Source organism: Lissotriton vulgaris, unplaced genomic scaffold (genome assembly GCF_964263255.1).
Source record: "Lissotriton vulgaris unplaced genomic scaffold, aLisVul1.2 SCAFFOLD_1023, whole genome shotgun sequence".
NCBI lineage: Eukaryota > Metazoa > Chordata > Amphibia > Caudata > Salamandridae > Lissotriton > Lissotriton vulgaris.
The window spans coordinates 431,887-444,780 of NW_028242519.1; positions in this window are offsets into that span (position 1 = coordinate 431,887).

Consider the following 12,894-nt stretch of genomic DNA (forward strand, 5'->3'; position numbering starts at 1 on the left):
CTTGAGCTTAAGATTTCCACCGGTTGCGCGCGCTCACAACCTGTTCCACAGTCTCTCTACAGTCATTCAACTCCGCCAGACATTACAACATAGATATAATACAAAACACCGCAATCTTAACACGCATGACCTTGTATACTCACTCTCGACCGATACTGCTGCTTTTCTGTCTCACGTCATCCGGTCCTTCTTCCGCGGGCGGTTCTTCCGATCATCGATCTCTAGGGGCCTGGGGGTAATCTAACCTGGCCTAGATCACCTTCCTCAAGAAGGCAACCATCCTCTATAGCTACCAACTGGAAGGGGCGAGATTTTGATCAATACCTTATCACTATCGATCTAAAACCCCGGTCTGGTCGACTGAACCTTTATTGCCTGTCTTTGAGGAAAGAAAGTGCATCTCTTACCAAGTTAGTTCTCCCAATAAAGGACTCTGCTCAAAGGATCACAAACAACTTCTAGCTTTCAAAGGTTTATTATAAAGTCAAGATAAGTTGCAGATACAAGCATCTCAAAATGAGATTAACCAGATACACAGGCCCAACTACGTACATGTGTTCTCTGAAAGCCCTCAGACGAACAACGGAAATTACCAATACCAATTCTAAAAACAATAGTGCTATTAGCATAGACACATATTGAAATCTGTCGGTCATTACAGGCGGAGGGAAAATACAGGTTAGGCTGTCCCTACCCTGCTCTAGATGGTATCCCTACTTAACCAGGTCCCAACCTATCAAAAGGTGTCAGCAGTGAATGACCCCCAAAGGAAGTCACCCACTCTCAGTCTCTTGGTGAAAACCTAAAGTCCTCCAATCATGGCCCCTCTCTGCCTACCCATCCGCTCTCTAAAGGGTCCTCAGGCTTCTGCTCTAACTCCCCCCAGGGGTGCTGTCCCTAATACAAAAACACAACAACATTTAGGACGCCCCTCACGTGGTGTAGCTTCTGGCTTTTTCCATGATGAGGCCTTGTGGTTAGAGTCGACCTTGTTTCTCAGACGCTTCTCCGGCCCGCTGATACCCCTTAAACATTCCGGAACCCTCCTCCATGTCTGGTCCATTTCAAGAACAGGCTTCTATTCATTATTAATAATTGAATACCCCCTTTTCTCTTCCAGACAGACATTTGGAGCCAAATCCCAATTCTCATGGTTTTCCAACCTCGTTGCAACATTCCCCGGCCCAGACTAATATGTGTAAATCAACGTTTAAGGCTTTCCAGCTCTACAATAGTTTTATAATATTCAACTTCTTCGTTAATTGTTAGCATGTTAATACTCTTATCATACTGATTAAGTAAACACATCTATAAATCAAACCTACTCATTATTACTAAACATTAGTGCAATCCACATTGCGCAATTTACTCTCCTTTCCCCTCCCCCTTAGCTCTGGCCCTGAGGCCTACCACGTTCAACGTTTCCGTATGCCATTTTACATTTTAGCAGCTACACAACATGGATTCAGAAATAATCACGTTTAATAAACCTTATTACTACACACATTTCTGTATTAGTTCCACTTCTATTTAAACTTCTATATTAACTACACATCAGAATATAACTGTGGCTACTATCAGCACTCATGGCATTTCTCTTCATGATTTGTGCTTACTACGTGTAAGTGTGATGCATTTCTACGTTTTGGTCAGTTTGCGCTCTCTCACATTGTAAATAACAATGCCTTTTATTTATGTTTCAAAAACTATAATCAAAAATAAAAGACATTGTTATTTGCATTGTCAAAAGATAAAAATTACGTAAAAGCGAGACCTATTGCATTGGAAAGGCTTGATATAAAGACGAGGGGCCAGCAGCAATTTGATACCTGGTCCTCGCCAAGTAAAAAGATTTTATTATTTTTTTAAAAGACGGTGTGTGCGAGGGAGGGAACCAACAAGAGTGGGCACACGAAGGTCAGCAACACGGGGCTGTGGAGAGAAGCACAGAGCACAGCGGAGGGAGGAAGTTTAGTGGGAGAGAAGCACATGCGAGAGAGCTTGTAAAAAAGAGGGAGACGACAACTTGGGATGAGGGGGCAGACTCACGCGAAAGAGAGAGCTAAAAACACATGCACTCCCATAGAGTGGTTAAGCAAAAAGAAAATAGTGCTTGACCAAAAGTGAGCAGTGAAATTATAGCAGCCGCCCATTTAGCAAAATGACAAAAAGGCAACAAGCCGGGGGAAGGACAAACACAAAAAGGGTGAGCTGCGAGAAGGAACGCCACTTACATGTAGCAATCATATAAGATTGAAAATAAAGCCAACAAGTGGTAAACAATGGACATCTCTAAACCAGTAGTAGTGGGTAGACCCACAATAGTTCTTTTGCAACCATACAGAGTGCACTGTCTTAAAAACAGCTTGAGGCTATCTCCTAAAGTAAAATTCAAGCCAGTTAAATATTTAAGAATTCGTTTTGTTTAGAGCTGGAGCTAGAGGGAAGAATATGTGGCATTGGAAAGGTCACCACTGTGAAACCAGGTGACCTAATTACTAATCCTCACTGCCCTGCTTCCTCAAAATTGTGATCTTGTCCAATTCATTAAATTATAACCAGTTTTTCGACAGGGCTTCATTTCGCTCTTGTGTTGCTTCTAAGCACTGTGATTAACAGATGTCACTGTAACTAATAAAAGATGCTTAATTAACCGACCATGGAACTGGGATGAAAGGCGAAGTGTGCTTTGCCGAAATTTGACCTTATGATCTTCAAATCACCACATACCTTAGCAATAAGTGATGACCTCACTGAGCCATCCTGCATATTTAATTGCGCTTAAGATCCTTCGTCTGTCAAAGGCCAGCCACAAGCATTAAGCTTTAATGAAATTGGTAATCCGTCAGACAAATAAGATAAACATGTTTTAATGAGCACCAGAGGCGACAAAAACTCTGCAAAACCAACATACCCACCTGGTCTCCCTTCATGGAAAATCGTGCATGAAAAAACATTTCCTACAGAGACACTTGTTATGTCTGGGAGCTCGGTCAAGAAGTAGCCTCACCCAGGAAACTGCATCCTTCTCCCAAAATAGCAGCACGAAAATCAACATCTCATCTGAAGAGCAGCGACTGGGACTCAGGCAGTTCCCTGGGCCCTGTCAGCGCCTCCCTCACACTCAGAGCTAGGAAAAAGTGCCAGCATGTGTATGAAAGACTGGAGGAGCCTGTGGGAGGAGTGAGGGGGCAAGGAGTGAAAGCAGGTGGGACTGACAAACACTCTGCAGATCACTCTCTGGTGTCAGCTGGGGGCTGGAAAGGGTTTAGAAAGAGGTCACGAGGCTGCCACCGATGATCCCCTTGATGGTTCTTGATTCTGTCAAAAGCAAACCTTTAGCAAACACTGCCTGTGGCAGCTGGTTTCAGAGGTTGGTGGTGAAATACCTCGATAACAGCAGTTCAACAAAAGAATGTGCTGGGCTGTAGACAGGTTATGTTATTGGCATTGGATCTTATATTGATGTGGCATTGCAGCGCTTTCTGAGACTCTCACAGCCGATACACAAACATACAATTTGCCTGCGCAATAGTTCCAATAAAATTAAATAAAAAATGCTCTACCATTTACCATAATTCCCTGGTAATCCGTCTATGGTCAGCCAGCAGTTCAGCCGTGCTCAGCCCCGTCTCAGGCTCGGGAGGTAGGGGAACGACAAAACAGAAAGCAGCTCCACATGCGGGCCCAAAGGAGGAGGCCTGGGAGGGTGAGGCTTGCGCGTGCTGCCGATGTAGGCAGCGCCTGTACCCTTCCAAGGCTCCCATGATGAAGAGGGAGCCCCGGCGCCAAAGAGGAAGTAAAGTGCGGGAGCTGAAGTCCCGGGAGAGTGGCAGATAGCAGTGCAGTGCTCCCATGCGTAAGAAGGGAGCCCCGCATCGTGCTGCCAGAAATGTGGAGGATCTGGAGTGCTCCAGTACCGTGCGGCAGCCAGCCGCAACACTGGGTGAGTTCGGAGGATTCTTCATTTGTGCCGATGAAGGCACAGTGACAATGTTTATTTACTGAGCGGACCTGCAAGGGCCGCTCCAACGAAGGGGTGAGTGAAAGTGAAACTACATGGTGACTTGCCTCCCAAGGGGGACAGGAGATGTGCCCGGCGCGGAGCATTCACATTTCCAGTCCGGCCTGCGCGTGCCCATCTCCTGTCTTGCATGAGAGGCAAGTCAGCGACAATAGGTCTCGCTGGCGACAGTGCTTCGCACTGCGTCGCCAGGTGCGAGACATAAAAATCTGTGTGGTAAGAATATTCTGCTCTGGTTTTCATCTCGTCCCTGGAGGGGAGTTTCTGCAATAAGAACCGTTAAGACTCTTGTTGAGAAATGAGCACCAAAGCTGCCCCCAGCCCCTTCTCAGCTGCTCGGCGCCTTCACATCGGTCTTGTTGGAGTCTTGTTTTCAGGTCTCAGTTACTTTTTGTGCTTGGAGAATAACACCTGGGGTGGGGGTGGGATGTGGTGGGGTAGGGGGTACTGTGTGGAGAACTAATGTCAGTCATTGAAAATCTGAATCAGTGCGGTCACTTGTGGCTATCGAATAATCTATTTCCATGATGAAATTTGTACACTCTAAAAAACAAAAACAAAAAAACACACTGATCCTTTCTTTGCGATCGGGATCAGATTGTGTGCAAACATCTCTCTTGTGCTCTCTTGTGAATCTCCCTGCTTCAGTAGTCTCTTGGGGACAGACCCCGTGAACAAGGAAAATCATTTAAAAAGGCAGACTCATAGAATTTTTGATGTTAACAACTTGGTCACTTTGATCTGCATTGAACTCGTGGCCGGTCTCCTTCATGCAGCGCCTCAAGGCGCTAAGAAGAGGTCCTGTCCCGAGCTTGCTGCTCATTATTACAAGGTAAACAGCGGACCAAGGTGTTTAATAAATTAGAACAAAAACTCAATCCACATCAAATGACGCGCTTGCTTGAGGATACTGTAAGCCAGCTCAGTGGGCTAACAGCGGGCTCATCTAAGCATAGCATGCAAATCGAGGATCTGACCAGTGGCACAGTTAGTGTGTTGTGTGGTATAATGGACCCCAAAAAGCACACACACATAATGGTTCGTGGGGGAGGGGGGTGTTATTTTTATTGATCAAATAGATTTATAAAGGGGTAGCAGCAAGCCAGAGGGTACAGAAAATTAGGAATCGCCATTAAGCAGGTGGTGACCCCATTGTGCAGCGCAAACATTACTCATTGAGAGTGAAAGTCGAAGCGCGCTATACATCTTGAAATAAACTAAATATGGCATGCATATGGTTTCTACGCCACCAGGTGAAAACACGATCGGGTGTAACTTGTGGCTAACCTCTAGAGTGGAACATTTGAGCACTGGAGCACAGTTGAGACTCACGGGGGGTCATATGGGGGGGAGGAGCTTGGAGGTAAATATAAAAAGGAAAACGTACTTACCTCACAGCCAGTCCGCGCCACCTCTGCTCCCCTTGGCGCTTCACGTCAGCACTGGAATGGACTGGCAGCCCCTCGCAACCAATCCTGGCGCGGCGCGGCTTAGGGCACGATTATTCTTCGTCCACCGCCTGCCCATTAGGAGACCGAAGGGCTCCTAAGGGGCATGTGCAAACAAGTGAAAACACAAGTGCGCATGACTGGGCACAGGCAAAAAATTCGCCCTCCGTCCCCACTCATGCGCACTTGTGTTGTGCTGCAGCCTGTTGCCCCCCCCTGGTCTGACAATCATGTCAGTAAACATGACGCCAGACAGCCCACCCCCTTCAGACTCTGAAGGGGTGGGCGGTTCGACATCATGCTGACTAACATGATTGTCAGTTCTCCCTCGGCGTCTTTGAACTTAAGTAAACTGATTCAGTTTGCTTAAGTTCAAAGACGCAGAGGGAGCTGCGGGCGGGGGGGCTACGCCCCCACGCCCCAATGGACTCACTTTGCCTGCAACCAGCTATGAACACCTTCAAACTTCAATCCTACTACAAAGAGCATTTAATTCCATCCCATCTACTGACTTCCTGGTGCGAAACTAGCTTTCTACCCAGAAACATGTTTTTGAAGACTTACACCTGTCAGGCGATATAACAACCATGAATGTGAAGTAGTGCCTATAATAAGTGTAAGCCACCACTGACATCTTCCATCTCAATGCACCATCAACCAGGGCCGGTCCTAGGACTTTTGGGGCCCGGGGCAGAAAGGGAATGTGTGGGGCCCTTCTAATTTGCATAAAGTGTGAAATCCCAGAAAATGACATTAGAGGAAGTCCCGTCAATTGACTATTGTTGAGCGACTTGCAAGAAGCACTTATCTTGGTGCTCATTACAGTAAAACAATAAAGCATAAATATTAGAACTAATAAAACAAGTATAGATATTTTAAAGTTCAATACATGGAAATACATTATATTAGTCATGTGGTATAAATCCTGCCTCCCAGTTATCATGTTAGCAAATGCTGGCCACCTCTGCATAGTGGTTGTTCCCAGAATCAGTGCTGTAGCATACCGCTGGGATGGGCTGCCCCAGACTTACCAGCTAATCTATTTATTTTGCACCACATATTGATTATCCTGCTTGCCTACATCAATCCATTGGCCAGCAAAAAAAGGTGAAAATTTGGCATCCACAGGAGCTTGCAGTAGGATCCGGGACAAACATCTAAGATAAAGAACAATCCTGCACCCTGCCACTCTACTTTGGTAGGCCTCAGAGCACTGGATCATGGCTGTGATGTACAGGCGAGAGGAGGACTCTCTTGGGCCATGCTGAACTGGATAATGCTGCGTGGTGCAAGAGAGCGGGAACAGTGGTGCAGCAATGCCATGCACCATCGTGCAAGCAAGGTTAATTGTATCTTTCCACTACCTCCTGGTCACTGACTGGACAATAAAATACAACCATAAGTTGTGTGCATTGGGGCTATAACTCTTCTAGACCACGGTCCCAATGCACTTCCTACACTAGTGCTAGGGACGCCCTTCAGAGGGCTCCTCTTGCCCTTGGCATGGAATCCAGGAACTGTGCTGCAAAGCCGCAGGCAGCAGACTCCCTGACTCGGGCCTCCCAGCACTGGACTACGGTTGTGAGGTTTAGGGGAGATCAGCCTTGTCTGAACTCCGCAGTTCTGGATCATGGCTGTGCAGTGCATGAGAGAAGGATCCAGTGGCAAAGTAGTAATGTAGACATCAGCCCTGATGTAATAAAATGATGCCAGATGGTAAAACAGCCATAATTTGAGTGCATGGTGTCCCTACCATCCTTGAGCCTGTTGCAACTTCACCTGCTGCACTATTGTCAAGTCAAGTCAAGTCAAAGAATTTATATAGCGCACTACATACCCAGAGGGTTTCAAAGCGCTTAGGGAAGGGAGGAGGATTACTTGTCAAATATCCACGTTTTAAGTTGCTTTCTGAATGCTAGGTGGTTCTGGGTAAGGCGGAGGTAAGTGGGGAGTGAGTTCCATGTTTTAGCTGCAAGGTATGAGAAGGATCTTCCTCCCATAGAGGTCTTGTTGATGCGGGGTACAGTGGCGAGGGCTTGGCTGGAAGAGCGAAGTTGGCGGGAGGGGGTGTAGAAGGACAGTCGAGAGTTGAGGCATTCTGGTCCGATGTCGTAGAGTGATTTGTGTGCGTGGGTCAGCAGTCGGAAAGTGATCCTCTTATCGACGGGCAGCCAGTGGAGGTCTTTCAGGTGGCCAGAGATGTGTTCATTTCGCGGGATGTCTAGTATGATCCTGGCTGAGGCGTTTTGGATTCGTTGGAGTTTCTTCTGGATTTTAGCGGTAGTACCTGCGTAGAGGGTGTTTCCGTAATCCAGTCGGCTCGTGACCAGAGCATGGGTGACTGTTTTTCTGGTTTCGGTGGGGATCCAGCGAAATGCTTTTTTGAGCATGCGAAGAATGTTGAAGCAGGATGAAGATACGGCGCTGGCTTGTCTGTTCATTGAGAGTGAAGAATCCAGGATGACGCCTAGGTTCCGAGCGTGGTCTGTCGGGATCGGTGCTTTTCCAAGGGCTTCCGGCCACCAAGAGTCATCCCATGCAGAGGGGGATGTACCTAAGATGAGGACTTCTGTTTTATCTGAGTTCAGTTTCAGACAGCTGTCTTTCATCCATTCGGCAACTTCTTTCATTCCTTCATGTAGGTTAGTTTTGGCGGTGCTGGGGTCATTGGTGAGAGAAAGGATCAGTTGAGTGTCGTCCGCGTAAGAGATGATGTTGAGATTGTGTTGGCGAGCGATGGCCGCAAGGGGGCTCATGTATACGTTGAAGAGGGTGGGACTGAGTGATGATCCTTGTGGTACACCACAGATGACTTCAGTGGCCTCGGACTTGAATGGTGGAAGGCGGACTCTCTGCGTTCTTCCGGTGAGGAACGAGGTGATCCATTCAAGTGCTTTTCCTTGTATTCCGATGTTTTTGAGGCGTTGTAAAAGGGTGCTGTGGCAGACTGTGTCGAAGGCTGCAGAGAGATCGAGGAGGATGAGGGCGACTGTGTCTCCATTGTCCAGTAGAGTTCGAATATCGTCTGTTGCTGCGATGAGGGCGGTCTCCGTGCTGTGTTTTGCTCGGAAGCCAGATTGTGAGGAGTCGAGGGATTTGTTGGCTTCGAGGAAAGCGGCGAGTTGGTTGTTGACAGCTTTCTCGATTACTTTGGCCAGGAAAGGAAGGAGCGATATGGGGCGGTAATTTTTGAGTTCGTTGGGGTCCGCTGTGGGTTTTTTCAGAAGGGCGGTGAGTTCAGCGTGTTTCCAGCTCTCCGGGAAGGTGGCGGAGTTGAAGGAGCAGTTGATGACGTCTCGGAGGTGCGGTGCTATGACGGAGTCAGCTTTGTTGAAGATGTGGTGAGGACATGGGTCTGTGGGGGATCCTGAGTGGATGGAGTTCATCAGGCGGATGGTAACTACACTTGGTGATAGAGGACTCATGGGCCTCACAACCATGGTGTCCACATGTGCTAAGCTCATGGGTGCGTGCCTCCTCCCCTGAGTTTCCAGCCATGGCTGCGAGAACCAGGGAAGGGATGGCCTATTCCAGGCCTCACAGCTCTTGAACATGGCTGTGAACCCCATAAAAGAGAGAGAAGAACCACAACAAAGGTGCCACAGTGCAAAGTAAAAGTAAGTGTTCCTTCACCCTCGTCCACTGGCTGCCCAGTAGAGTAAAGCCATAATTTGGGAATATTTGGATTCTTTCTATCCTTGTGCCAGGTGACAGTGCACCTGCTGCACTACCGACTGCTATACCCCTCACATAGACCCATACACAGGGCCAGGATAAAGTGCTGTGAGACAAATACAATTGGGCCCACGGGGGTCCCAACCAAGCCACCCTCCTCTCCTGGGCTTATCAGTCATGGTGTAGCATTGAGAATTAGGAGAGGGAGCCCACTACCCATGGGTCTGACAGCACTGAACCATGGCAGCAAGGCCCAGGGAAGAGAGGCCCTCTGCAAAGTGTTTCATTGCCCCACCATGGCTACGAGGTGTAGGGTAGGGGCCTTCAATACCTTAGGCCTCGCAACCACGGTCTAGTGATGCAAGATCAAGGGGGAGAGTCCCAGAATAGGAAGCCCTCTTCCATGTCCCTTGCAGCAATAGTGTAGCACTGTAAGCCAAGGGAATGAGTGCTCCCTCCTCTGAACTACTCCACTATGATCCAGAGTGGCGGAGTGCAGGGAAGGTTGGTCCCAACCCCTTTGCTTAACAGCTGTGGTCTAGTGCAGCAAGGCCCATTGGATGTGGCCTACTGCCCTGGGCATCACATCCATGGTCTGGTGTTTCAAGGCCAAGAAGAGGAGAGGCCCATTCCGTAGGCCCCGCAGCCTTGGTCTCCAGACATTGTTGTGCAGGCCAAGTAGGGTGACCAATTTTCCATTATCACTTCACAGGACAATAGAGGGTGTTCAGTCGCATGGTATAGTCATGTAAACGCATCACAGTGGTAAATATATAGTCTTTCCCCATGTAGGAGTGCAATGCAGTCCTGGTACTACTAATGTAACCAACTGTTTGATATTCTGCAAATAATTATTTCCCTCTGCCTCATCCACTGATTTGACAATATGGCAGTACTTTAAAACATGTTTGAAATGGATATTAAAAGCATGCACCCTGGACAGGTCCTGAGCATGGGTAGAGGATGGGAGAAGATGGAGCTTGAAGTCAGAGCTGCTGACTTTGGAACTGAGGAATCAGGCTCGAATCTTGTCTTGGCTCAACATCCTGTGATCCTGGGCAAATCACTTAATCTCTCCCTATCTAAATAAGGAATCTGTCCTTATGAAATGTAATTAGTGCTCATGTAAAGCACACCAATACCTTTGGGTTGCGCTATATAAAAACTGCAGGAACAAGCATTTACAATGCAATAGGTCTCGCAGCATTAAAGTTTGAGTTATTGGCATTGTGTATGACAATGCCAATAGTTATAACTTTTGCAAATGTGACACCTATAGAATTTGTAATGCAATATGTGTTGTATTTAAGTGACTTAGATGTATTGATATTACAAATAACAATGGCTTTTAATTTTTTTAAATAATTAATACTTAAATAAAAGTTATTGTAATTGTCTTGCCTTCTGATCTTATACCTTAGGTGATAGTTATGACGATGATGGGAGCTGATGTGTGAGTCAGCCAGGTGTCTATCAAGATAAGCAGGTAATTTGAGTTGTGTGGAACACACAGTTGCCATAAACACCAGGACCTCAAACTTCCCACAAAGACTATAACTTGCTTTGTAAACTGGCGAGCTGTGTAAAGAGCACAGTGAACGTAATGAAGCCAAGGGGAAAAAAATGTGTTTGTCTATTCAAGTCCACAGAAGTAGGGATGAAGAAGGCCAGTAAACGAAAAGTGCATGAAGCCACTAACCAGCAGAGGGACAGGGTGGTTGGTAAGTGACGCACATCTGGTGCTGCTTCCGTCTCCATGACCTGCTGTGATTTCACAAGCTGCACAAGTGAGACACAATTAGAGAACTGAAACAAGAATCGGTGCCCTCTTAAATTCACACCAGTGGTGGTTAAAATAAAAGACGAGTGCTTCCTGTCAAATATGCCTTCCAGCTTAAAAAAAAAGTGAAAGCACACACCGTCAGCATATGTATACCGCGAATGTACGGGTAAATCGGCAGCGTGCATTCAGCTTAAAGAGCTTACTTATCTGGCAAAGTATAGTTGCAAGATTTGAGCACGGAAAAAAGAACACGGGAAAAGAAGGACGAAAAAGGCTGTTCTGCGTTTTTGCAACGTGTTTTTCTTGCAATGCTCAGGATATATAGCCCTGAGCGATAATAAAATAATTTGTAGATCTCTAAATTCGACTGCAGGTCTGTGAGCAGACTCAGTGCATTTTACACCCCAGAAACGAGTGCAACACCTCGCACGTTATCAATCCCATGATTTAAAAAAGCAACAAAAAAAAGGAAGCAGCCTGCTAAGTGCCATCTGTGACTGAATAAACAATGGTCCGTAAGTATTCTGGAGACAGCATACAAACATTAAAGGGGAAAGTATTCATGTACTGCAATCTGAAACGCCCATTAAAAAGCTGCGCTTACTGTAGCCAGGGAACTTCACAAACAAAGGTGAAGGTTAGCGTTGGGTTTTACATTTCTGCTTTCGTTTTTCTGCTGCACAGACCGTGTAGCCAACAGTCAGCTGTACATTCTGTCATTACATTTTCTCAGCTATCCGCCGTCAGAAAATCGTTTTTGTGGGGGTCCATATATAGGCGCAGACCCCTTTGCAGCAGAATTATGCAAGTCCTAAGCTTTATTTTATACTGTTTGTGTGTAAACACATTTCACACAAATTAAACAAAACGTTTAGAGCTAGAACTGCAACGGAAATACGCGAGAGCACCCAACACAATGCGTGTTGATATTTTCTCCACTCCCTCCCCTCAATCCTTTTGTAATCTAATTCACTTACTTTTTTCATGCTAGCTTTCGCTGTGGAAGGCTTTCTTCCACCCCACATGCAGAGTTCCAAATAGAATCAGCCAACTAGCCAATCAGAGAGGAAGTTGAACCCTAGGCTTGCTGGAAGCTGTGTTTAAATACAATGGTTTGACATTTATTTGATGACTGTTCAGTGGAATTATGTTTTTTTGCTGGATTTTTATTCTTATTCATATCTGGAGAAAATCGCGTACGTCTGTTTTAGACCAGTATATACACACGAATAACATCACGTCATACAACAGCAGATGCCAACAAAAAAGTACGACAACTGTTTAAAAACGAACTGCATATTTATCTCTTAACTTATGCGTTCAAGGTTTCCCCGTCTCACGAGCATAAATCGGGTGTATATAGTTATACTTCAATTAAGATATGGAGAAAAAGTTACTCTTAACCTTCAGATTGTTTAATCTATCACATTACCCAAGTGTTAACCTCTTTGCTCTGTCTAAGCTGTCTCTCTTTTAACAAACAAGGGTGATTAAATCAGAGCTGGATTCACCTGCTGCTCGAAATGCCTGAGACACGCAGCTGCGGAGGGAGCGTCCTACGCTGGCTGGAGCTTTCAGCTGGACGGCTCTGCTGCGGCGGGCTCTCTCCTCATTTCAGGTAACAAGCATTGGCGGCCGCACAAGCATTTGCGGCCGCGAAATTAATTAAATACAAGCAGAAACAAGTGAAGGACGTGAGCATGCACCTCAGCTGTACGTGAGCATGCACCAGGGCCGGACTGGGAACTGAAAGCAGCCCTGGCAAATTTCTGCAGACCAGCCCCCACCCGGCGCGTAGCGAGCGAGCGCGCTCGACCGCTACTAGGGGGTTTTAGGGGGGTTCTCCCCCCAAGAAAATTTTGGAAAATGACAAACCAAAAGGGTGAATTTTACAGCACATTTTTCATTACATATTCAATTGTATCAACTTTCAAAGTACAGTAAATAGTAGATGATGACCTTAA